A 25784-nucleotide genomic window follows, 5' to 3' on the forward strand; every position below is an offset into this window, starting at 1 on the left:
ATTCATCCTCATCAAATTCATCTTGTTTAGAGAGGAAATTCTTCTTAGTAAATCCTTTCTTTTTGTATGAATTTTCCTCATCATCATTGTCATGCTTATGAGGACATTTTGTAGCATAATAACCTATTCTTCCACATCTAAAACATATAAGAGGGTGCTTACCTTTTAGCTTGGATCCTTTCTTTAGCCTTTGTACAAATTGCACCAATTCGGATTCAACATCGGAGTCATCACTGCTGGTATTCCATCCTTTCCCCTTTTTTGATTTTGAGGCCTTGAATGCTGCATCTTTGGAACTTGGGATTCATTTTCTCATCTCATAGGCAATGAGGATTCCATGAAGTTCATCCATCTTGAGAGTGTCTAGGTCCTTCATTTCTTCTATAGCACTTATTTTGGAGTCAAATCTGTTTGGGAGAGATCTCAAGGCTTTTTGAACAACAATTATTTCTTCAATATTTTCTCCCAATGCTTTAAGAGAGTTGACTACTTCAGCTACTCGGAGGAAGTATGATGCAAAATATTCATCATCATCCATTTTCAGACTTTCAAATTGCGTCCTATGAGTTTGTAGCTTTTCCATCTTAACTTTGGAGTCCCCATCATATAAGCTAACCAACTTATCCCATACTTCTTTGGCCGAGTCATAATTCAAGACTTTCGTAAACTCAAAATCAATAATTCCACTGGTAATTCAATTTAGAGCTTTGGCATTTGTAATGTACGTTTTCCTTTCATCTTGATCAGTAGGAAGAGTGGGAGGGGCATTATACCCATTCAAAACAACGTTCCAAACTTCAGGTCCAAGGGAAATTAAGTAGTAAGACATTCTCTTTTTCCAAAAACCAAAATTAGTACCATCGAACAAGGGAAGCCTTCCTATCATTTCTTGATTCTTCATTGTAACTAAGAATCCTTCTTCCAACTGTTAGGTTGATTATGAAGAAGCTGGCTCTGATACCAATTGTTGGAAATACTGAGAGGGGGGGAATCAATATTTATTTTCAATTGTTATTATTACCAGTTTAGATTCCTTACAATTTAATCAAAGAAATGATTTTATTATATATATATATATATATATATAAAAGGATTGAATACAATATCTGATGAATTTTGCCAAGCACCAACTTGGACTTTGATGAGGCTCCAACCTCTAGGGCTTCGACCCTATCTTACCAAGGCACCAACCTTGAATTTAGGAGCACCAACTCCAAGGACACCAATCCTTCCAATTCTGAGGCACCAACCCCAAGGGCTCTGACCCTTATAGTTTTACTCTGTCAAGAAATGTTTGATTGTATTATACTGCTTCCAAGGAATTCTTTACCAAACCCTGTCGTTGTAGTCTTGTAACAGGTCACTATCTATGTTATGGCTTCACTTCGGGTCCGAGTCTTCCAAGATGAATTTGGTCTCCTGCTCTATCTTCGGCTTCCTTCTTCGCTCGACCTTCGGCTTCTGTTGCACCTTTGGAGTCTGTTAGACCTTCAACTTCCTCTGTTTCTTCAAGTTCACGAGTTGTGAACTTTCCTTGTTCTCTGTTTTTGATGCCCGAGATCGATGCTTGAGATGAAGGCATTTAGCTTGTGTTTATACAGGTTTCACTAATACCCAAAGGACACGTTCATTGGGAGGAGGCCGACTTGTATATTAAACTATATCGAACAATCTTTCATCCAATTATTTCGTAGACTTGATTAATCACAGAAACCACATAAAATGGGCTACACCCACATGGAGGTTCCACATGCCAAGTCATCACCTTTAATATCGCAATTGTATCTTCATGAGAATCAAAGTCATTCATTTAATCCCGCAATCACAACTTCATGAAAATTGGAGGTTTTACAAGTGTGCAATTGATGGTCCATCGGGTTCACAAGTCTTATTGCAATTAGTGGTCCGACGGTGAAAACCCTTTATGATTTGCATAACTTTCGATAGTCAGATGCGATGTTATATTAGGGCTGTTACTATAACTTGTTTGGGTCCGCAGTACATATCACAATCAACGTTTTTAGCGTGACCTTTTTAATACTTGTGATACGTAACTTCTGATGTGGTAGTTCCGGTATGGCAGATGCGATATAATAATAGAGCATATTGTTATGGAACCATTGGGTTCGTAATACATATCGCAGTCGGGGGATTCAACGTGACACATAATAAAGCGATAAAGTTGCCGATATTGATTTCTCCGATGCGCTGTGATCTTTAAAGAGTTTTCACAGTTTATTACTGTTAACTCCTCTGTTATGGCTCTTACAATTGGGTATATGCAATAACCTTCTTCTCTTGCTTCGATAACCTGCTTCTTTGATGGCTTCTGATGAAATCCTCCTCTTCCTCTTTGGCTTAATGATGGCTTCTCCTATTTGGTTTCTTGTTCTTGTTGCTTCACAGATCTGCTCTGCTTGGCTTCACATCATCATTTAGTATCCAGAATATTGCCATATTGACATCAATGACAATCTAGATCAACAACTCCTCTAGCTTCTTTAGACAAGAATGATCAAGAAATCCCTCTAACTTTATGCATGGTCTCTTTTTTGCGGAGTCTCATCATCAAACACTTGGGATATTACATCTTGATGTCTTTATCAAATCAACAACATGTGTTGTTGGCTAGAGTGTCCAAGAGACATTCGAATCCAATTTGCTTCTTTCTCCATATTTGTGTAACTTTCTTTTCTGGCTTGGTTGTCATGGTTCTAGCTTGTGTAGGGACCCAAGTCAAGTTACAATCACATGCCATATGTCTAATGTTATGGAAATTGAAGCACTCCATCTTGTTTATGAATGAGTAATCATGACTTCTTTTTGCAAAATTGCTTCTAGGAGATTGATAGGGACCATTATATTTGTCTTTGTGATATGCCCTACAATATTTTTCCATGTGCCCAAAGTTTGTACAAGAATAGCAATAACCAAGAAATATACTTTGGTACCTGGGAGATGAAGATTTCCTTGATGTACTTCTGAAGTCTTTTTGCCTTGGGATTCTTTGATGATATTCATTTCCTTTTGTATTCTTGACACCATCTGCAAGTCTCCTTGGAGTAGGATTTCTTCCATAGTTGTCTTGACTCTTCTCCTTGCCTTTGTTGGAACTGGGAGCATCAACATTTCTTTTTGGCTTCCTCACATCCTTGTTGTTTGAAGCATTATCATTCTTGCTTGAGGATTCACCTGCATAGCCAAGACTTGATTTATCAAGGGGAGACCTTTGATGACTTAGGATGTCATCTAGGGTTTGAGAACTTTTCAAGTTCTTATTCAGCAAGTCAACTTCCTTTTTAAGAAAGACAATTTCTTCCTTCATTTTATTGCATTCTTCATCCTTCTTTGATAGTATGATCTCCATTTCTTCCTTCATCTTGGTTGCTTCACATGATTGGGCCTTAAGAGAAGTGATTTCTGATCTTAACTTGGTGATGTCATCATCCTTTTCTTCTAGTCGGCATGTCATGGTGTTTCTCTCCTTTTTTACTTCATCAACTTGTCCTTCTATGAGTGCCAAAGCTTCCATCACCTTCTAAACTCCTTGTGCTTGTTTCATTGCTTCTTCTAGTTGAGATATAAGGGAGGAGACATCTTCCTTATATTGACCAATCTATGCTTCAAGTTTGTTTAAACTCTTGAGTCTTTGTTCAAGGTGGCTTGACAAAGTTTCTTCCCTTTTCTTTGCCTTATCCAATTGATTTGTCATGGATATGACTTCTTCATGATGCTTTCTTTTATTTTTATGAAATTCCTCCTTAATCTTGGTGAGTTGCTCATCTCTCTCTTGAAGATTGAAAAGGTCAACTTCCTTCCTTGTCTTGTCCTGGTCACCATCTTGCGCTTTCTTCTTAAGTTCCTCATTTTCCTTTTTCAAATTGTTAATCTCTTCCATGGCAGCTATAAGTTTAGTCAGGAGATCTTCTTTAAAGTATTCTTTTCCTTCTTATTCTTCTAGGTCTTCTTTGGCCTTGATGTCATCATTCTTATTTTAAGCTTCCTTGATTGGTTCTGGATTTCCTTCTTGCTTTCCATCATCTTCTTGACTAGTGGTCATGGTGAATTCTCCTTTTGAGTGAGGGTCATGAAGTTTGTCCCATATACCCTTTTCTGACGAACATTTTTCCAAATTGACCTTTATAGAATTTGGTAGCCCATTCAAGATTTCCTTCATCGCTTCTGCATTGTACCCCTTAGATTCTCCATTCATCATGTGATCAGTAATGACACGCCTTGAGCCATTAAGAAATTTCTCATTCTTACCTTCCATACATCAAAGTTTCCATTTAACACTGGAACTTTCTCAATTTGATTGTCTTCAATTTTCAAGGTTGAGGAAGAGACATATTTAGGAGGATTGGAGGCTTTCTTCCTTGGCTTTTCCATTTGTGTTCTAAGGATCAACTTTCAAGCTGCTAGGCTTTGAGTGAAGTTACTGGATCTGATACCAATTATTGGAAATACTGAGAGGAGGGTGAATCAATATTTCTTTTCAATTGTTACTTTTACTAGTTAGATCACTTATATTTAGAACACAAAATGAATAATAAGAATAAATGATTTTATTAATTTCTTTAATAAATCAAGTACAATATATGTAGGGCTCCAACCCTAGGTGAAGACATCAATCGTTAATCTCCCAGGCTCCAACCAGTGTTTTCCAAGCACCAACTTGCACTTCCAAGGCTCCAACCTTGTCAATTTTGAGGCACCAACCTTAAGGGCTCCAACCCTATATCTGGTTCAGGCTCCGACTTAGTTTCTTGAGGACTCCGATCCTCTAGGGATCCAACCCTATCCTACAAGGCACCAACCTTGTCTTTTCGAGGCTCCAACCTCTTGTGTTCCAACCCTTAGCTTTACTACATCAGGATGTGTTTGGTTATACTTCATAACTCCCAATGTCTTCTTCAACAAGCCTTGTCAATCTTCGCTTAGTCTTTACTTTAGTCTCCACATTACATCATCAATGAAAACTTTGATCTCTTAGAAGGTATCACCACTGCTCTTCATCATACCCAACCAAATTATCCAAGTCACATCATGATGACATCACGGTCTCCAATGATCTCCACAAATATTCAATATGTCTTCAAGGTACTCCAAGATGTTTTCCAAGATTCTTCACTATTTGATTTTTCAATATTAGTTCTACAAGACTTCAAATATTCTCTCCCATAAGACTGCTTCAACAAGGTGTCTTCTATAATCAACAAGTCCAGATACAAGTTTGTCTCAAGTAAGGCTTCAAAAGCTGCTTCCTAATAGGTCTGCACACCAAATCCTTTGAGAACTGTCCCAATAAGGTGTCTATAATAAATTGTCCCAAGATACTCTCTAAGATCAAATTGCTTCAGTTTTCTTCAAGAGGTTGCTTTAGGACTTCCTTCTTCAACTTCAGTTTCACCATAGATTAGTCTTCAAGTATGCTTAAGATGACTGTCCCAAATATATTTAACTTAAGTCTCCACAACACTTCAAAGAATCCTTCAAGGCGTCTTCAAGAAAATCTTCAAAGATAGCCCACAAGGATTTCAGTCCCAAGGCCAATTTCCATAGTCCTAATAGGCTGTAGCAGCATGGCCTTCTTTCCTGTAGCCGCACCATCGTACAACAACTCCAAAATCTCCACAAAAACAATTTGCAATTTTTTCCACAGGATTGTAATCCGAATTTTTGCATAGTTCAAACTGCTTCACGTAGTGCTGCTTCTATGGCTAGAAGGGAGGGCCTTATACTAGGCCTCTTGCCTCTTAAACAATCCTCCACGGTTCTGCAATTCTGAGCCACACAGATCTGGAGAGGTTACTGTAGGTATGAGGTCTTTATTACCACATATGGCTGCCAAAATTATTTGTTGTCTGACTTTGAGAAGGAATAACCCAAAGAAACAACTCTTAAGTCCTCCTCTCCTCACTATTATGTGCTTTTTAGATGCTCTTCACCAAAACTGAGTGCTAAAATGAGGTGTCCGAACTCATATTAATACTAGTTTGACGTTAAGATGAATGGACATGTCTTACGAAGGGAGGTTGACATGACAGAATGAGTGTAGTTCAGCGAGCTTTAAAAAATAGGATATATTAACTTAAAAAATTAATTTATCTTAGAATACTCGGAGTTAGGAGGCAAGTGAGGGCTCATTAGAAAGAAGAAAGAGTCCTCTACAAGATAGTCAAGGACTGAGATTTTGACATAGGCAAATTTGGCAAAGTTTGGCCTTCGTTGACTTTGGAAGACTTTGACTTGTTTGGAAGAGATTGTTTGGAGGGCTGACTTGGGGATTGAGGAGGTCTTGGACTTGGTTTTTAGGTCTTGGAGGTCTCATTTTGATCTGATTCTATAAGAAGAGGATTGCTTCGATTTTCCCTAGTTCTGAAGTTTTTCCCTGACATGGAGCCTATATCTTATGTTCTTTGTCTTTTGTAATCTTCATGTTTTTGATAATTGCTTGATGAAGAAGTAAAAAAAAATAATAAAATTCCAACTAATATCACAAGTAATTATCAAGTAAGGAGAATCAACATTAAACTACAAATACCTTGATTTTATAATAAGGATGCCACTGCTTTATTCTAGCGGCTGTTAGAGCATATTAGTATATGGCAGAGTCAGGGGGAGTTGAAGGTGTCTCTCACATAAAACATGAGAAGAACCATAACACTTGAGCTAAAGAATGACCTCCCTCTTGGAAGAGATGGTAGTTTTATGGTTTGTAAACCCTAGAAAATCTCTAAAGCTATAATTAAGAAAGCCCTAGGGTTTGTGGACAAAACCCTTGAGCTAGTCCCCAAAGTATTGAAAGTTGATGATTTAGTTGAATTAAGAAACCCTAGCTCATGTAAAGAAGGAAACACATGCAAATTGCATTAATTTCCGATGATGAGGATGTAAATGATGAGCTTGCAGATGGATTTTGCAAGAAAGTAAGGATCAAGAGGGAGCTAACAATTTCCCTTCAATCCTCAAAGATAAGTACTTCATATATTTCTTCCTTAATTGTTACTACTTTATTTCTGGTCAATCTCCTACCTTTGTATCTTTGCTTGGTTATAATATTTATTCCATGGCTTCCTAATGAGGTTTGCAGGTACATTGTGAAGGCTTTCAAGACTTTGGCAGCAAGTGGAACCATTAGGGAGAACAAAGAAAATCTTGTGATAAGAGGATTCTCCTAGAGCGATTTGTGTTCGAGGGATTGTATTGATATCTAGAACCATGCTAGATGACCATACAAGCTCCTAGTTTAGAGGGAGCAGACAAGCCAATAAGTTTGAAGGATGTCACTATGTTGAAGAGAAGTCAATGGTGACTTCCAAGTGGATCTACAAGATCTAGCATGCAAAAAATGGAAACGTAAGTACAAAACAAGGCCTGTGAAGATTATCCCAAAAAGAGGGAGCAAACTATGTCAATACATTTTCTCTAGTTGTCAGATACACTTATGTTAGAATTTTTATCCCTATGGTTTCTGTTAAAGGATACATTAGATGGATGTAAAGACCATTTGCCTTGACGAATTAATTGAAGAAGTGCACATAGCGTTGTTGAGAAATGAGTAGACTTGTAGATTAAGGTTGATTTCTCTGTCATGGTAATTACTTGTGAATGTTTGTTGAATTTATTAAAATTTTAGTTCTTCTTCTTCATCAAGAAATTACCAAAAGTGCATAACATGAAGATCACAAGAGACAAATAACACAAGATTTAGGCTCCAAGCCAAAACATAAACCCCATAAGGGGGAAAACCTAGAAAAATTCTCTTCTTATAAAATCAAATCAAAGTGAGACATCTAAGACCTAAGAACAAGACCAAGATTGCTACATAGACCCAAGTTAGCTCTCCTTCAAGCCATCTTCAACAAATCATAGTCAACAAAAGTCAATGTTGGTCAGATCTCTGAATTCTGGTCAATTTCTAAAATTTCAGCCTCTTTTGGAAAATTTGGACCCTACAATTTTGGCCTGTACCAACTTTGAAATACTACAGAAAATATCGCATGTGTGGACATATGAAGGCAGAGAAAAAACCTTTCTTTATCCTTTGACTTTGCTCTCTCTCTCATTTGACTTTGCTGATTTTCTTCTTCTTGCTTTCACATAAATCGAATTGGTTGCCGAAATGTGGAGCACAATTGCCAGTATATAGTTGTTCAACCATATGAAGAGACACAACTTATAACAATGTAAACTTTGAAACGGGAACTATAAAATCAAATTGGGAACTATGGCCAAAAAAACCCGAAAAAACATGAAAAACAATGCTAAAAATGAAAAGTGTGTATACTGGAACAATGATTTTTTTTAGGGTCAATTTTGAACATGTTTTAAAAATGGTAGTGAAAACAAATGTTTTGTGCAAAAATTGTGCAAAAAACACCCTGAAAATGAAAAGTGTTGATACTGGAACGATGAGTTTTTTTTTAGGGCCAATTTTCAACATTTAAAAAAAATGCCATAAAAACCGATTTTTTATGTGCAAAAAAACCCTCAAAACGAAAAGTGTTGATGCTGGAATAACACCTTTTTTTTGTAGGGTAAATTTTCAACATTTTAAAATAATGGTGTAAAAGATTTTATCATGACTCTGAAAAACATTAAAATTTCAAAAGAATAATGAAAACATAAAATTAAACATAAACACAAAAATAAAAAAATGAAAAAAAAACAAAAAAAAGAGTTAAAAACATAGCAAAACGTAAATAAAAACATATATTAAAAACAAAACATAAAAAAATATCAATCATAAAAAAATAACAATTTTTATTTTTTAATCTCATAAACCATAAAAAAATTTGGAAAAAAAAAGAAAACAAAACAAAATTAAAAAAAAAAACTATAAAATTAAGTAAGTAAAAATATGAAATTTTTAAAAAACATTAACAAAAACTAAAAAAAAGAAAAAATAGAAAACAAACTAGATTAAAAAAAATAGAAAATTAACCCAAAAAACAAAAAAATTAAAAAACTACTAAAATTAAGATTAAAAACATTTAAAAAAAACCGTAGAAACAAAAATATGCTGAAATTAAAAAAAACCCAAAAAACAATTAAAATTTTAAAAAATATACATATTTTCAAATTAAAAAAAATAAATTCAAATATCATTTAAAATGGAGTTGTCTATAATGCGACTTTTTGGAGATTTCGATGACGGAATCTGGCAGAAAAAATTGAGGTTAAATCTTGATTTGTATTATTTAAAATGGTTTTTTAACTGCATATTTGGATTCAGCACCCTGAAAAACCCCTGGGACGCTTTGATTGTGCAGAAACTAGCTATCAAACTTGCGATTCCAATAAATTGCTGCCGGATTTTGACCGGAAAAACCCACTGAAAATGCTTCCAAAAAGTCGCATTATAGACAACTGCATTTAAAATTAAGAAAAACAATATATTTTTGATTTAAAAAAGAAAAACATTTCATATTTTATATTAATAAAATAAAAACAAAAATTTAAAATTTAAAATTTGGATTTGAGATTGATTTAAAATTTCGATTTAAAAAAAAAAAAAAAAAAAGAAGTTAAATATATTTTACAAATATATATAAAGTTTAAAAAAATATTTATTTATTTGTTTTTGTTTTTAAATGCAATTAACATATTTAACATTTTTTTTTTAAAACAATTTTATCGGCCACCGCGTGTGTTATAGACATTTTTGTGCCTTACAGATATAAGCATGAAATGTCCATAAACCAAGGGATCCTAAGTCCCTAAAAGTGTTGTTCCAGCTCCTAAAGAAACAAGGTCAACAAAGTACAGCTCCTCTCAGAAGTTCTCTACCAGAAACTGCTCAAAACTAGTCAAATCAGGATCATTTCAAGTGCTCCACTAGCTAACTGCGTTGCAAAGCACCCAAATACACTGGCTAGGTGCGTTGCAACGCACTTGGATGCACTACCAGGGTGCGTTGAGCGGGAAATGACAAGTGGCAGAGTCATTCCGCGAGGTGGAAAGACAAGAGAAGCTTCCAGAATCTTCTCCAATGACACTTGCCTCACTGAATTCAACCAGTGATGAGTAAGAGGCCCTCAGTCTCCAAGTGGAAGCAAGAACTGACAGAGAGAAGCCACTGATCAATCCATGAGCTGACTCATCCTCTTTGCAAACATCTATATATGGATCCCTCACCAAGAGATCCAGAGGTTGGAATTTTGTACATTGCAGAGAATTGCTGTTGGTTTTGTGATAGACATCAGAGTATTGGGTGATTTTGCTTTGTTGGAGGTGAAGAAGGGATTCTATGCTGGCAGGTTGATGCTGGATCAGGAATCATCGGTTGTAACTCCTCCTGGATCTCCTTGTTTTATCAATAAAACTATTTGAGTTTCTCCTACATGCTTGTATGTCATTGATGCGTGTTATATTTGTATGTTTAGCTTAAATATGATCCTAAGCTTTTTGTGAACATAAATCCATGTCTTTGTGTAGTTTCTTTCTTCTGTGAACTTGCAGGAACTCGGTGACGCTGGGCAAGTGAAGGAGCAGATAGTTGGAAGCTGTCAAAGAGAAGAGAGATTGGATCGAAGGACTAGCGCAAGACACAGGTTGGTTCATCCTATTCATCTTCGTTTATAGTTCATAAAGGAGAATACAAGAATAAGTTTTCCCTGTTTGTTTCTGAGTCACTGTCACAACTCAGTGGGATAGGGTCGTTTTGAATAGACACTTTTCCCTCAAACAAAATGGCGACTCCGCTGGGGATCGTGTCTAGTTAGTTTGTTTGTGTTTCTATTGTTGTTCATCTCATAAACTTAGGAGTAGCGAATCAAACTGCATTTGCCATTTACAAATGCAAAGTAGACATCTGCTACTCTAGTCCATTCACTGGATCTGTTTATGATCTGAACAGTTGATTCACAAATGATCTAATTACCCTTTGTGATAGCTCTTAAACCTCTTGTAAATCAACCCTCTGATTGTACACAATTGATTGCTTTTACCCGGCCAAAAACCATAGATTAAACTGCAAACCGTGACACAGAACCCAGAAACAATTCTCGTTGCTGCTTCAACGCGGGCTCTGTGAAGAGACTCTGCATTTCAGCACAGTTCCCGAGAGGGCTACCTGCGTTGCAATTCAGTTTCTCTGTGTAGCAGGTGCGTTGATCAGCCTAGCCCTGCCTAGCTGAGGTTCTTTGCTCACTTTTTCCAGTTTTGCCTCTGATTTTTGCAGCCTGTGATCAGTGTGTTTGTCTGTTTAAAATCCCCTTTTCTTTGCCTTAATTCCGCCTTGGTTGTATAAAAGAAACTGTATTTTTTTTTGTGTGTTTGTTACATCATTTACAGTTTCCCATTGCAAAAGTAAACTAGTCATACTGTCATCCTTAGATTTAGATCTGTCGTAAGTGTCGATTTTGATCTTAGGAGAAAGTTTATTTGCTGTTGACAGTCGACTACGCTTTTACTGTTGCCTTTGGCTTGAATTTGTGAATTTCTAGTGTCGAAACAAGTGTTTACTTCAAAATCACAAAGTGTCGTAATCGTTTCTACCTTTTGATTTCGAAAAGAAGCTTGTTTGCGTTTTTCACTTGAAAGCGAATTCAAATTTGTACAACGACTTTCTTTTTAGGCATCAATATTAAGAAAGTGAAAAACAAATACATGCACATGTGCATTTGCATATTGACACTCTGTATGGTTTGATTTGGGACAAGTGCATTTACAGTGTGCTCTTTGCTCTTTGAGAAAAGATTGTGTCTTTCTTTTCCCCTTGTAGCTAGGATTTTCATTGCTGAAAAGAGACAAAAGCTTGCTTATCATCTTTAGACTGCATTTTAGGAATTATATATACATCTCATGGTGAACCCAAAAGGCAAACTTCATAAGAAAGATCAACCTAAAATAAATTCAATGAACTTAACAACGCTTTGTAACTTAACGCACAACATTTAGAGGTCTAGGCTAGAGACGTATTCCGGCGTCGTAAAGCCTGGTAACTGTTGTCCTCACTGATGGTTGGGTGATTCCTCCGCTTTGAGGCGATAAGTGCCAGTACGGACTTGTGCTCCCACGTACCATCGAGTATATATTGGGAGACCCCTATAGGCATAAAACCTTTATCCATAGGAAGCCGTGTCGGCCGCCCTACTGATCGCAATGCACCGAACACAGCATTCGGGAAGATTGACTGCCGTACCCTAAATAGTATTCTGCGGTTTTGCGATTGGTTTGGTAATCCCTCTACCTAGACCTCCAGAGCAGTCCCTTTCATTCCTTTTCAGACTCCTTAATGGAAAAGGTCCATCTGAGCACTTGTCACTTCAGGCTCATTAAAAATCGAAGGAGACTAGAGTCATCTTTTGTTTTTTCTCGACTCTTTAAAACTGAAAAAACAAGTTGTGTCAAAGCGTGTTAAAATTTATTTTAAACGGAATATTCATACCCTTTTCCTGCGTTGATCTTTAGGTTGAGAAAATGGAGCCTACCAACCAAGGAGTTCCCCTTGGTGGAAATCCTAGTCCCTTCTCCTCTTGGGGAGATGTTGGTGCGCCCCATATGGCCACATTGTCGCTTCCAGGACTGACAATCAGCTTGCCAGTATGGCTCTTCTCAACCAATGTCGTTCAGAACACCACTATTCCTGAACAGTCGAATCAGCAATTAGACGAGTCCAGAGTTACCCATCAGCCTTCTACTTCCTCCAATTCTTCCTCTCCTCCTTCCTCTTCACTTGATGGGGCTGGTAAAGCTAAAAACCAAGTTCCTAAGGAGAAGAAGGAGAAGAAGAAGAAAGAGAAGAAGAAGAAGGAGCCAAAGGCTAATGTGGGAAAACGAGTATCGTCTAACGAAAATCCACACATAGCACCGACCAGGCCTAAATCGCCATGTGTCATTTGTAAAGGAGACCATTTTCACAGAGATTGTCCTTGCATCCCCCGGATACCAAGGGACTGGTCTCCTCGTTTGCACAATCCGGTGTCATCAACCTCTGGAGATCATGTTGAAAGTACACCGTCAACTAGTGAAAGTGAAGCCCCAGGACAAAAAGGGAAAGCTAGATTTCCCTGTAGACTGTGCGAAGGCGACCATGCCCTCCACCGTTGTCCCTTCTTAGATGAGGCTAAAAGAGTTTTGGATGATCGTCCGGTTTCACCGTTACGACTTCCTCCTGGATATAAAAAACTCTTGCCGAGTCCGTCACTAGTTGAGAACCCAGCTGGCCCGCTCAAGTGGTCAGCTGAAGCGTCTATCATTGAAGATAAACCAACTGAATCCATACCAGATGTTATCACTGAAAATTCTGTTGCCAAAATTGCTTAGACTAGCTTAAGGACAAAGTGTTTTTGCAGTGCATAAATCCTTTTTAGCAGTTTCGCAGCGCTACATGTTAGGTGGTTTCGTAGCGCGCTACGAAATCGGGGATTTGTCCTAATCCATAGCAGACCTTACCCAGCTGTCATGTTTATGTCCACTGGTGAATGCAAGGCTAAGGTAACTGCAGCTCGCTTGTCATTTTTTGATGGTGATTATTGGCCAGGCGCTGCAAAAGATATGATAATGCAACTTCAACAAGCGAAAGGAAAGACTAAGAAAACTGCAACCAAAAGAGCATCAGAAGCTGCATCACAAGCTGAGCTTGCAAGCAATGCCTCAAAGGATGCTTTATTAATGCAGAAACTTGGGGAGTCCATATCTCCAATGAAAAAAGACTTTATTATGGTTCATTTGCAATATGCATGTTCTCATTACTGTCATTTCATTGTTTCTGGCAAACGTTGGGCTTGCAGCCAATGTAAGAGTTGACAATTATGTGATATTTGTTACGAGGTACAACAAAAGCTTGATGAAAGGGAGTGGCATCCTGTCAACAGTAAGGGAAAAGCATTTATTTAATTCTGTTGAAGTGACAAATGTTCCTGCAGATACTAGGGATAAAGATGAAATTTTGGAGAGTGAATTCTTTGATACCCATCAGGCCTTTCTTAGCTTTTGTCGAGGAAATCACTACCAATGTGATACTTTGCCACGTGCCAAGCATTCTTTCATGATGATTCTTTATCACTTGCATAATCCTACAGCACCTGCATTTGTAACCGCATGCAATACCTGTCATCATGATATTGAAACAGAGGATGGGAAGCTACGGGTGAATGATAAGCCAACCCATACTTATCCTATACTAAAGCATTGCAAGGTTGGAACAACTAGGAAAGCTGTGGCAGTAGCAAAAGACTAAAGATGCTTGACGGAGAATACAAAGATCCTTGAAGAATTGATCCAATTAAGGCATAAGATGGCACGCTTGCTGGGATATTCTAATTATGCAGAATATGCACTAGAGAATCAGATGGCTAAAACACCTTTAAGGTTATGGAGTTTCTAGTGGATATATCAGAGAATATATCAAATTCAGCTGCTAAGGAACTGCAAAGACTTAAGGATTTGAAGAGAGAGGAGGAAGGAGAAGCTGTATTGGGAATGGAGGATTTACAATACTATATGCACAAAGCAAAAGAACTAGAGTTTGAAATAGATTATGCGACTGTGAAACAATATTTTCCAGTGGATTCTGTTACATCAGGGATTCTGAAAATTTATGAACAGTTTTTTTGCCTAAAATTTGAGACAGTACAAGCAATCGAAGTTTGGCATCCTGATGTGTCACTATACTCAGTTTTTGATTCATCTTGTAATCAGCTTTTGGGTTTCTTCTACCTTGATGTGTATATTAGAAATGGAAAGTTTTCCCATGCATGTGTTATCCTTCTTCAGGATGGTTGCTTGATGCAAAATGGCACTCGCCAGTTACCAGTAGCTACGTTGATTGCAAACTTCACAAAGCCTACGGCAGATAATCCTGCAGTTCTGCGATTTGCAGAAGTGGTTACATATTTTCAACATTTTGTCCATGTGGTACATCATATTTGCAACCATGTATCATTAGCAAAATTTTCGGGGATTAGAGTGGAAACTGATTTTGTTGAACCTTCTAGCCAGCTGCTAGAAAATTTGTGTCATGAAAGTGCAATCCTACAAATGATGAGCGGATTCTATAAGGATATCCATAAACCAGTTCCAGATGAAGTTTGCAGGGCTTTAAAGAAGAAACGAAAATCTTTCTCTGGGCTGAAAACTAAACAAAAGATAGTCTTATGCCTTTTGATCAGATTATTCATACCAATGAAGTGGTGGATACAAAGGCACTTCTTCGAGATCTTTATCCAAAGGATAGCCCTTACAGTGTTGACAATTTGGTTTCACAGGTTTTGTAAAAGTTGTTTTGAGCCTGCTTTCCGAAGATATCCACTGGAGGAAACCAGGGCAAAGGATATTTTAGAACAGTTGAAAGAATTTTTCTAAAGAGGGTGGAAAGGATTGTTCTAAAAATAGAGGGCACAACATGTTATTGAACACATGTTTTTCACCTATTAGATCTCCAGCAAAAGACGGAAAGAGAGCAAAGGAGCAGAGTGATATCCAAGAATTCAACAAGCATGATAAGGACTTTTTCAATTTACTTGAACAAGTTTTTGGCAATGGTAGTTGTGTCACTTCTGATTCAGATATTAAAAGACAAGACAAATATGGTGCTCCTTTTTCAGGCAATGAAATTGAAGATAAGGTATACAAACAGAGGAAAGTCAAAGACTGTGTTTTTGAAATTACACAGCAGTTTCGTAGCGCGCTACGAAACTGCTGTAGGTGTTGTTTTATGATGAAGACAAACAGTTTGATGGAGGGATCAGAAAATTATCAAAGGAAATACCTAAGGAACATTAAGGAGACCACATGAGGCTAGCATAGCCATTCAGATAATGACAAGTGTGCCTTTTTGTAAAGGTGAAATATTTTGTCTTAAGTTAAAGCTTTGATAAAGGTACTTTATTACCGGTTGTTAGGGTTTTGGAAGGAGATGCATACGAAGAATTTTGGCTTATACACCTGTTCAATCAACAAAGCTTCCAACACATTTGGGAATATGGTGATGTTCGTTATTTTTGGGGTATTAAAGAGCTGGGAACATGCTGCTTAATTTTTGAAGAATGGTGGGAGACAAGGACCGGAAAAACAGGGGTTTTATCCTTATGATTAATGAACCATCAGCGCATTCAGTATCCAAAGCTAGCTTGTTCATTGCATCCTTCTCTCAGCTATCTCGGCCAAAATCAAAGGAGACAGGTGTCAAGGATCAAGAAAGAATCATGTTACGAGGAGGATAGAATTAGAGTTTTAGTTTAGTTGGGACTCTTTGTAATTACAGCTCAGCACTTAATGTATTTAATGAGTTAGTTAAATGGTAGATAGGGGTAATTAGTAGCAGTCATCGAGCTCCCCTCATGCTGGAGGAGGAAGCTCAAATTAGTTAAGGGTGTATTTCTATATATAGATCAAACTTTGATGTAATGGGGGTTGGATGTTTTTGAGAAACAGAGTTCATTTTGGCTTATGTAAGAACTTGTTTTCAGTAATACAAATGACTGCTTTTTCTTCTCAGGATTCATACATTGTTTCAGATGCTCAAGATATATGTGGTTTTGTTTTATCCTTTATGTTTTACAGCTTTATAGATACACAATCACTCAGAATTCACTCTGCTGCTCTGATTTCCTGTGTGTATTTGTAAGTTGAGGTTTATTTGAGAGGTGTCTTGAGTGTTTAAACATTACATGCCCTGACTTCTATGAATGAGTGGTTTTATAGTTTGCTGAAATGATGATTAACTCCATGAGCCCAATGGAAATCTTTGTAAGGTCTGTCCAGCCAATTTATATGTTAAATTTACTTTGCAAGAGTTAGCCATCTCATCAATATTTAAAATCAATAACCCTTTGAGAGAGCCCTCTCAGGCTAAGGAGGCTAAGCCTTAGTCAAAAGTTTGGTTTGAAATAGTTACACAGAGTTTAACTGATTAGCAGCCTTCAGTGCTTGATTTTGTGATAACACCAGACGAAAGTCAAAAGGTCGAGGTGGCAGTTGACCCGGTCTGGCCTTCAGAGGTTTTATCTTCGGATGATACAGTCACTGAAGAGAACAAGGATGACACCGTCCAAATTCTCTTCATCAGCACAGACTCCGACGAACATGGGGGCAATCTACCCATTCCTTTACCGCAGGAAGGAAGTTCGTCAGAGCCATACCCGGCCGTCTACTCAGTCCCACCTCCAAGCAACCTAGTTGTATCCTTCGACTGGAATCAACTAGGCAGACCTCGTTTGCCAGCAAGCATACCATTCCGAATTATTGTTCAAATATATAGAATGGTCATGGCTGGCACCATCATTGATGAGGGGGCTTCTGTGAGTATCCTTTCCTCTATTGCTTGGAAAGCGCTTGGTTCGCCATCGCTGTTGCCTGAAATGAGAAATCTGACAGGCTTTGATAAAGGAACCAGTCGACCTTTAGGGATCCTTCCCGATGTGCCCATAACATTGAGAGGGAAGACAGTTCGCATGAACGTCTTGGTCGTTCAAGGACCCTTGGATTATAACCTACTCCTTGGACGAGACTATATTTATTGCATGGGAGCCATCGTCTCCTCACTCTTTAGAGTAATGTGTTTTCCGCACGAAGGAAGAATGGTCAAGCTCGTGGACCAGCTTTCATTTCCTAGATCACGCATAGCAAATAGTCATATACCGTCCCTAAATGGTCTCTTCACGCAAGAAATGTCTCAAGTCCCAGTCCGTCCTCCCGATGAGCACGAGTAATCCGGAGGGATATGACTGAAACCCAGGGGGCATGCGTCCTGGCCTGCTTCGGTAGGAAAACTTCGGATATAGAGTAGGTTTCCGCGGGAGAATATGACTAGTTTGTACCCCGCCCATGCTGGAAGAGGGTTATTCTAGAATAAGATTCTCTTGTCAAATTTATGTGGGTTGGCGTGTCGGCGCCGCTTACCTTTGTTTATTTCGGTAGACATTGTCGAAGAAGTGTTTTGTTTGCACCGCGAATAGAGAAATCTTTGTGTAACCTGTAAGAGGTAGGCCTCTCCTGATAGAACAAATGTTTTGTCTGCAAATTGAGGGGTAACTTTGAAACTCTGTTTTATACCTAGGGGCATGCAAACCTTTTGGAGTGCAGGCGAAGGGCGACTATTTATTTTTTAAATTTTTAGGTCCTCCCTTTAAACCCATAGGCTAACCCTTTAAACTCGTAGGATTAGTCGTCACCTAACTTGCATAAAGGAAGGATGTGGGGCAAAAATCTTAAAGTTGCCATTTTTATATGAGACATTCTTATCATATGACTGGATAATCGAGTAGTTTTAGCACATAGTTCATGCTCGTTAAAAAATAAACATAAGATCGAGCAAATGTTTCCACCCGTGTTTAAGCTCGTTAAAAAATGAACTATCCTCCGGTAAATAACCACCGTGAATGAAGCATTTTCAGCCATTAAAACCTTGGTCGTGTTTGCACCGTCACCTCCACTTTTTCATTGGCCGATCATTCACCTCCATCTGATTGTTTACCCATTTTGAGGAACAGCTGCGAAGAGTGATTTCACTAGCCATCCTTGTGACACTGCCGTGATTGGAGAATTCCAAACCTTACCTGGAATCAGCTGCTACCCATTTTATCACTCGTTCCTCAAAAGACGAGTCTTCTTTAAGATCTTTTCATCTGACTCGTAAAATATGAAAATATTGCCGAGTTTTGGCCTTCCAGCTCGTTAAAGCGACGGGAAGTGCTATCCCTCCTCTAGATTTTAATCTTTTTGGACCTGAGGGATTATTGCACAAAAAGATCGAGCGCTTGTTTTGTTCGGCTCGTTAAAACTATCGAAAACTCATCCCTTCTGTATTGTTTTATACTTTTTCGGACTTAAGGGATTAGATGACGAAAAAGGAATTCCGGAGTTATCTTTACGTACCTTTTCAGACTCTCTAAAAATGAAAAGGACCGAGTTATCTTTGTCGTTAGACTCGTTAAAAAGAATTAATAGCGACAAACTTGTCTTTAGACGAGAACGAGTTTCACTATCGCTAGGCTCGTTAAAACATAGCGATGGGTTTGCCCGAAGGGCAAATTATAAAACAAGCATATGTTATCCTCCTCAAGCTTGACAAAAATAAAGAGGTACTGGTCGGCAATGACTGGGGAAAAATTGGGAAGAAACTCAAAGAAACTTTATTGGTAGCAAGTCGCTCTTGAACATGACACTTCCACTCCGTGCCAGAGTCGGGTTGGGTTGTTCCATTCACTGGTCACATCACCATGGTCTCGCCATACCATCCACATCTGGGGTAAATGCTACCGATCCATCACATAAGTGTCGCCGACATGTTCAAGAGAAGTCATCCAGAGAAGTCACCCGTGTCCCATCCACTACCATACATTATACTTCATTCTTTCATGACCGTCACCCTGAACCATATATCACCAGATCGTTTTCACCTCAATCAAAATCATTTGCTCCGTTCCGTGTCATCGATGTGGGATTCATTAAGGCCCTCCTTTGACGGATCGCTTCTTGTCGACATCAGCTCATTATCCAAGGAGTTGATCTAGGAACACCCCCTTCAGTACTTTGAAGCTTGCATGCCTCAATGGCAAGTTTCTCACTTCCGGCGACAGGTATACATCAATGACCTTCGACCGAAAGATTTTGCGTGGTGTTCGACGCCAAGTCCTTTATTCACACCACCTGAACTGTACTGCAGTACCTTGAGGGTCATTATCATTATCGATGATTCCTCTCGCGCTTGTTAACAGTTTACATCATTGACTGGTAATCAAGCGATGTCTTTCCATGTTTGACATCAAAACATTTCTCACATGGATCGACTTGTACTTAGAGTGAAGATCGGACGAGATTGAAGACCCCGGATCTAGTTTCATCCATCCGGGCTGCGATATATATTTAGGAAAAATAAAGACATTGAAATGTACAGCATTGCAGCACAGATAATCATCCTACCAAAAGGATGATGACTTCAGCAGAATCATCAGTCTACCATCAGACGATTGTCTGTCCTATGTACATGAAAATGAATTTATAAAGCTGAGCATGGGAATGCCCGCCTCAGCTAGATCATGAAAGCAATATGAAGATAATGTATTTTATTGTATCTTATTACAGGTCTCCTCCCCAGCATCAGAAGAACTTCGGATCCTCCTAATAAAGCATTTCACCCGATAAACGGCCTCATACTTTAGGGGGCAACTGTTATAGACATTTTTGTGCCTTACAGATATAAGCATGAAATTTCCATAAACCAAGGGATCCTAAGTCCCTAAAAGTGTTGTTCCAGCTCCTAAAGAAACAAGGTCAACAAAGTACAGCTCCTCTCAGAAGTTCTCCACCAGAAACTGCTCAAAACTAGTCAAATCAGGATCATTTCAAGTGCTCCACTAGCTAACTGCGTTGCAAAGCACCCAAATACACTGGCTAGGTGCGTTGCAATGCACTTGGATGCACTACCAGGGTGCGTTGAGCGGGAAATGACAAGTGGCAGAGTCATTCCGCGAGGTGGAAAGACAAGAGAAGCTTCCAGAATCTTCTCCAATGACACTTGCCTCACTGAATTCGACCAGTGATGAGTAAGATGCTCTCATTCTCCAAGTGGAAGCAAGAACTGACAGAGAGAAGCCACTAATCAATCCATGAGCTGACTCATCCTCTTTGCAAACATCTATATATGGATCCCTCACCAAGAGATCCAGAGGCTGGAATTTTGTACATTGCAGAGAATTGCTGTTGGTTTTGTGATAGACATCAGAGTATTGGGTGATTTTGCTTTGTTGGAGGTGAAGAAGGGATTCTATGCTGGGAGGTTGATGCTGGATCAGGAATCATCGGTTGTAACTCCTCCTGGATCTCCTTGTTTTATCAATAAAACTATTTGAGTTTCTCCTACATGCTTGTATGTCATTGATGTGTGTTATATTTGTATGTTTAGCTTAAATCTGATCCTAAGATTTTTGTGAACATAAATCCATGTCTTTGTGTAGTTTCTTTCTTCTGTGAACTTGCAGGAACTCGGTGACGCTGGGCAAGTGAGGGAGCAGATAGTTGGAAGCTGTCAAAGAGAAGAGAGATTGGATCGAAGGACTAGCGCAAGACACAGGTTGGTTCATCCTATTCATCTTCGTTTATAGTTCATAAAGGAGAATACAAGAATAAGTTTTCCCTGTTTGTTTCTGAGTCACTGTCACAACTCAGTGGGATAGGGTCGTTCTGAATAGACACTTTTCCCTCAAACAGCGTGGCTGCTCGTGGGAGCACAACCTTAGGCGGTGGGGCAGTGGCTATCCTATTGCGAGAATCAGATAGCCACCCCCATGAGCGGCTGGGTGGTGGCTATCTGATTTCTAGAATCGGATAGCCACTCCACGGGCGGCCCTACGGGGGTTGGGTTGTGGCTATCCGATTCTGAGAATCGGATAGCCCCCCCTACGGGCGGCTGGGCGGTGGTTATCCGATTCCAAGAATCAGATAGCCACCGCCACGCAGCTCCACTGCCTAGAGCCGCGCCCCCACAGGAAGTTGGGCGGTGGCGATCCGATTCTGAGAATCGGATAGCCATCCCCACGGGTGGCTGGGCGATGGCTACCCGATTCCTAGAATCGGATAGCTACCCCCACGGGCGGCCCTGCAGTGGCTATCCGATTCCAAGAATTGGATAGCCACCCCCACGGGTGGCCGAGCAATGGCTATCCGATTTCGAGAATCGGATAGCCACCCTCACGGGCGGTCGGGTGGTGGTTATCTGATTCCGAGAATCGGATAGTCACCGCCAGGAAGCTCCGTTGCCTAGGGTTGCGCCCCACGTGTGGCCGAGTGGTGGCTGTCCGATTCTTGGAATCGGATAACCACCGCCTGACTGCCTGTGGGGGCGCGGCCGAGCTGTGTGCATATATGTTTTTTAAAGTTTTAAATGTTTTTTATTTTTTAAAAATCGAAAATATATGTTTTTTTTTTTAAATTTTAAATGGTTTTTAAAAAGATCCAATATATATATATATATATATATATATATATTATAAAAAATTTAAAATGTTTTGTTTTTTTTTTGTTTTTTTATGTTTTCAATTTGGATTTTAATAGTTTTTTAGATTTTTATTGTTTTTTGGTTAATTTTCTATTTTTTTTTAAATCTAGTTTGTTTTTAATTTTCTATTTTTTTGGTAGTGTTTTTTTGTTTTGTTTTGTTTTGTTTTTTTTTTGTTTTTATGTCAAAAAAAGTTTGATATAAAAAATTTTAAATTGTAAAAAAATCTAATATTTAAAAAAATATCCACACTTAATACATTGAAAAATTTAAAGTGTCTAAAATTGTTAAATTTAGAAAATGATTATTTACATTTCATACATTAGAAAATTTAAAGTCAAAAAATAGGTCTTTTAAAAAAAGGGGATGATGTAGAATCACCACTTTCTTAAATTAGCATGCAAATCACTAACATTCTAAAATGTAATGTACATAAAAAAATTTAAAGTGCCAAAAACTATGCTCTAAAAAAATATGTGTTCTGCATCGCGCCTTTTCAAAATCGGGTCACTTTTTTTCTATCTCTACGAAACGGGTAACAATATCAGTTCCCGTTTCAAAGTTTACATTGTTTTATGGGTTGGACGACTTGTTCATATGGAGGGACGACTTGGTCTTATGGTGATAAAATTGACTCTTTTTGATTAAAAATAAAAATAAATATTTTTCTTACAAATAATCCAAATGGGACTTTAACTCATGATAAATTTACTTCTTGAGTCAATAAACCCTAGAAGCATGAAGAGCATGCTTTGAATAAAAAAATAATAATAATACATTTTTTTTCTTCTTTTTGATTTTACATGAAGTACATATTGATACAAGTACAAAGATAATTATGAAGGCCGAACCTAATTACATTTTCAACATTCCCTCTTAATTGCAGAGGTATTCATAATTACACAACAAGATACAAGGATACTCAAATTGAAATATTCTCATAAGAGTTTAGATTGCTAAGCATCATCAAGCATCATCATCATAACCATCATTGTCAATTTACAAAAATAGCAAGGCCTTGACTATCAAGCTCTAACTCTCCACTAGATTAGAGCATACTATTGAGAGGCATACATTTTGACACCACCACTGCCTCTTAAGGAACATACCCCATCCAGATGTTCACCAAGTATGTCCTTATAGGACTATTATCATCTTGGATGTCTCCCCCATCCTCAAATAATATTGGTCCTCCTCAGGACTACTCTTATCTTAGATTCTCAATCCTCAAAGAGTATCGGTCCTCTAGAATACTCCTATCTTGGATTCCCAATCCTTAAAAAGTACCGATCCCAGATGCTTATCCAATCCTCCATTATCCCTACTAGTGCCTTCAATAGAATTATGATTGTTAGTCTTGGCCTAGTGCATGCCACATGGAGAATATAGTGTCCATCATCACTCCCTCTCAACCAGGGAGTAAGGATAATCAAAATACTCATCGAAGCATCAACTACATGTTCTTTCGTGGATATTTGGGGAGATCTTTTGTAGTTGTTGGGCTCCTATCTCGCATTATATCATAATGAGTTTCTTCTTGGACTTTTCATATAATTTTGTCATCTAATGATTCATCTAACATCTCAAGTAACCAAACTTGCTCATAGTTTCTTGCACATGCCTTCTAAATTTACGTAACATGATTCTTCCCTCATGCTCTTACAAGCCACCATCTGTATTGTCCACTCAATCCATGTGCTCCCAAATTGAATCAAACAACCGCTGGTACGATATCATCAAATAAGTTATCTCAATTGCTATATTTCCAACCTCTTCACATACTTCTACAATATGTCATTTAAGGGAACCAAACCATATATCATCATTATTAGGGTTTCCAAATCACAATAGACTCTAGTCAAGGTGTGGGATTCTTCATATCAAATTCTTGTTGCTTGCTCCCTCTGAGGTCAACATTCCTTTTCATGGTTTATCTTCATATTGCAATAGAGTTCTGATTCATGCTCTTTAGCTTCCAATCATCAATCAATGTTCTCTTGGAATGAACAAATCAATTGCTAGTACAACAACATCATAACTCTTCAACTTGTTACTTAAGGACATTTCCCTAGATCAATCACCTTTTTTTATTATTATAAGCTTCTCCGGGATTTCTTCCAAACTTCAATTACTATTGTTTTCACCTAAGATCTTTTATAGTGCCCTCTTTCCATTTGAGGTAACTGAACATCTTGCCGTCTAATTAAATTCTTTGATGCATAATTCAAACTGCTCCCTCCTTTATAATCTTCATGCTTTACCACATTCTTTCAAATCTTTCATCTGCTAGTTAAGCTTTAGATAGATCCTTCCTTGACTTGCAGCTTTTGTTAGAGGGCTATGAAAGAAGAAAAAGGTAAAGTGCAATAAAAATAGTAACAATTATAGAAAGAATACTTATCCATTTTAAGGAGAGTTAACTCCCTCTTAATCCCTGTTCTTACATCAACATGATGTCATTCCTATCATTCAAGAGCTAAATTTTCTTTTTAGAACAGAAATGTTAGTTAGGGTTTCTATTCTAGGGTTTATAAACTCTAAATGTCGAGAGTCTATAAGACCTCACAAACTACAAAACTTAGGTTCTTCATAGTCACCGAGACTTGTTGCAATATTCTTCAAGCACACTACAAAACCATAACATATGACATGCCTTTTATCCATTTCATTTCTTGATCACAAGACCTAGTCTACATATGCAATGGAGTACTTGGTGTGCTATCATATCTATAATATCTTGTATGTCATGGCCTCTAATCTATATTTCCTTTTGCTATCTTTTCATCACCATGACCCAAATAATGAAATTCACATAAAAATAATACATACCTTTACAACCTTACCTAGTCCTTTGCAAAGATTTGGTCCTTTATCTTCAACTTTTGTAAGATACCCCCCTTGCAATATCTTAAATTTTCCTTCAAGTTTTTGAGTTTGTTTGCTTTTTGGTATTGTGGACTTTTTTTAAACAATTTGTGTGCACTTACCTATAGGTGTGATTTTTATCATTTATATTAAATAAAATGAACACTGTAACACACATTCACCATTAAAATGCTCCAAACCCACAAAACATGATTTATATTAAACTCATAAAGGTGTACATGCCATTGATAAGATGTACTCTAGCAATAACAAGAGGAGTAGGACAATAAATATTGGTATTCTATTGAGGAATATATGGCTGTAGGTGGTTGTTATAAACCTAGAAAGGTACCAGCAATATAATAATTCCTTCAGTAGAGACAACAATTTGTATTCCACCCCAAACACCACTAATATAAATCAACAATATACTTATGTATATCAGTCATTTGATGAAGAGGTTCCAACAATATAATCTACAGGAATATCAACCCCATAATGATTGTAACTGACCCACTTTCCACTGAGATATCAGTGCCACACAAGGTTATTGAATAGTCTTCTAAACTAACAACAAGTTAACCCCCTCAAAAATAGATCAATCCCACGGAATGCCTGAATATATATACCAGTCGGATCAGCCCAAAAATACAGAGGAACTGGTGGTCTTCTTCATCAAAAAATACACTCAACACCTTGATGGCAAACTAAGCCATTGTAGCAAGATTTATTCCAGCAAACCCTTTAGGAACATAAGAGTAAACTCAACCCCTTCCAGAACTACACACTCACCCAACAATGAGATGGTATAAGCAACCAACAAGAAAAGGAAACTCAACCCTTATTCAACAATCAACTCATCTAGGAATGTGTGAATTCCCATGACCAATCTCAACAAAGATATTCAACCCTCTAATCAATAACCATGAACACCAGAGTAATAATGGCTTGGGTTTTTTACAGATAGCTTAGA

General features: G+C 38.0%; 1 pseudogene; it reads left to right on the forward strand.

The window, feature by feature from the left end:
* Window positions 1–13410: 13410 nt before the first annotated feature.
* LOC149235388 (putative thimet oligopeptidase pseudogene) lies at window positions 13411–15224 on the forward strand (annotated as a pseudogene).
* Window positions 15225–25784: the final 10560 nt, after the last annotated feature.

The sequence above is a fragment of the Pinus tabuliformis genome, chromosome 8 (assembly GCF_031772625.1).
Source record: "Pinus tabuliformis cultivar Carrire ecotype Pingquan chromosome 8, CPIR1, whole genome shotgun sequence".
NCBI lineage: Eukaryota > Viridiplantae > Streptophyta > Pinopsida > Pinales > Pinaceae > Pinus > Pinus tabuliformis.